The following is a 2,500-nucleotide window of genomic DNA, read 5'->3' as shown; positions in this document are numbered from 1 at the left end:
TCTAGGCTATTTTTTGGCATGGGAGAGCATGGAGTGCTAGGAACTCCTTCTCAAATGCACGGGCATGTCGACCACAACCTCATTTCGCAACAACAACCACCCGTGTGGGGTGGCGGTGGGTGGATAGTCGCGGATTGGGGCTTGCCAAGCCAATGTTTTCAAAAAATTTCATCAAAATTAAAAACAAATGTTTTGTTGCCTTCGGATTTGTGGGCGAGCGGCGAGTCGGAGTGGAGCCGGTAAAGTTTAACCTCGGTGTGCACGGTTGTTTTTAGAAACTCAATCCAATGCCGGGGACGTTGAAAGTGACGCTCTTATGAGTTGCAAACCCGCAAGATTTAAAGAACCTTTTCAAAACAATTTCAAACCAACAAGATTTAAAAACAGAAATTTTCATCAAAATGAAAAACAAATGTTTTGTTGCCTTCGGACTAGTGGGCGAGCGGCGAGTCGGAGTGGAGCCGGTAAAGTTTAACCTCGGTGTGCACGGTTGTTTTTAGAAACTCAATCCAATGCCGGGGACGTTGAAAGTGACGCTCTTATGAGTTGCAAACCCACTAGATTTAAAGAACCTTTTCAAAACAATTTCAAACCAACAAAATTAAAAACAAATGTTTCGTTGCAAACAAATTGTGGGCGAGCGGCGAGTCGGAGTGGAGCCGGTAAAGTTTAACCTCGGTGTGCACGGTTGTTTTTAGAAACTCAATCCAATACCGGGGACGTTGAAAGTGACGCTCTTATGAGTTGCAAACCCACAAGATTTTAAAAACTTTTTGAAAATGTTTCTTCTAAATGACACATTTTGATCCTTGGCAAGTGCTCAATCCGTAACTATCCAATCACCGCCACACCACACCGGTCGGGAGTGTGTGAATGGTGTGCTTCCCGGGGTTGGCATAGATAATCTTTCGCATCGACAATCTTTTGCATGCGAGGGAATGTCTATGCCAACCCCGGGAAGCACACCATTCACCCACTAGTTGTGGGCGACGATGGGTTGGCTTCAAATGAATTTTTGCTTGGGGTTGTCCTCGGTATGCTTTTGTGTTGGGAGTACGGCCACCAAACCTTCTCAATGCACGGGTATGTCGAGGATGGCTTTCGGCGGGGTTGATGAAGAAGCTACCCAATTCTCGGCCACACGAACACATGGTGACGATGCGTTGGCTTCAAGTGAGCTTTAGCTTGGGGTTGTCTTCGGTATGCTTTTGTGTTGGGAGTACGGCCACCAAACCTTCTCAATGCACGGGTATGTCGAGGATGGCTTTCGGCGGAGTTGATGAAGAAGCTAGCAAATTGTTGGCCACTCTCACACGTGTGGGGGTAGGTTGGCTTCGAAAGAAGCTATCCAATCCTCTGAGTGTGCGGTTGAGCTATGATTAAGATTGTCTAGGCATTGCTTGTGTGTGCAAGGTGCGAGCCCAATGCACGAGCAAGTCGAGGATGACAATCTTAAGAGTAACAATGATGCCACAAAATATCGGTTGCCTTCGGAGTAGTGGGCGAGCGGCGAGTCGGAGTGGAGCCGGTAAAGTTTAACCTCGGTGTGCACGGTTGTTTTTAGAAACTCAGCCCAATACCGGGGACGTTGAAAGTGACACTCCTACGAGTTACGAACCCACAACATATCGGTTGCCTAGATTTCATGGTATTCTTGTCATGCCTAGCGGTGCGGGCTTGGCTCCACTCGGTGCAGCCGCATTCTCAGTTAGCCATTGTGCTTGTTGAGATGTGCGGTTCGTTTGGTGGTGCTGGGCTTTGCTAATGCAACGGCGTGTGAGTGGTGAATGGGTGTTATGCACCGGCAGGCTCTTTGCTCTGGCATCGAACTGTCGTCTCATACCCCTCGTCATTGATGCTTCAAGATTGGCTTGTGCGGGTTAATGGGTTCCTGTTTTGGCTACCTATTGTTAAGGAATGGTGCCTCTCGTTGTCCCTTTCCTCCTCTTGCCCTTCACGGGCAACAGGAGGACGTTGTAGCAGTGCTTGTGTCCCGATCAACCCACGACTCATCGTGAGATTGTGAAGGTCCACAAGTTTCTGCTTGTGATCTCGGATGCGGAGCATTAAGCGGGCGTGGGGTCTTCGGGCTCCGAGCGTCCAATTTGAAGCGTTTTCGCTCGACATGTACGACTGTCGTGCCCGCGGCGAGCTCTCGACCCACAAGGTTGTTTGTCTTGCACGAGCCGATGTCGGAAAGGAATGCTACCTGGTTGATCCTGCCAGTAGTCATATGCTTGTCTCAAAGATTAAGCCATGCATGTGTAAGTATGAACTAATTCAGACTGTGAAACTGCGAATGGCTCATTAAATCAGTTATAGTTTGTTTGATGGTATCTACTACTCGGATAACCGTAGTAATTCTAGAGCTAATACGTGCAACAAACCCCGACTTCTGGAAGGGATGCATTTATTAGATAAAAGGCTGATGCGGGCTCTGCCCGTTGCTCTGATGATTCATGATAACTCGACGGATCGCACAGCCATCGTGCTGGCGACG

Source organism: Prunus avium, unplaced genomic scaffold (genome assembly GCF_965620075.1).
Source record: "Prunus avium unplaced genomic scaffold, drPruAviu1.hap1.1 HAP1_SCAFFOLD_114, whole genome shotgun sequence".
Lineage (NCBI taxonomy): Eukaryota > Viridiplantae > Streptophyta > Magnoliopsida > Rosales > Rosaceae > Prunus > Prunus avium.
Note: the sequence above shows the minus strand (reverse complement) of the source record.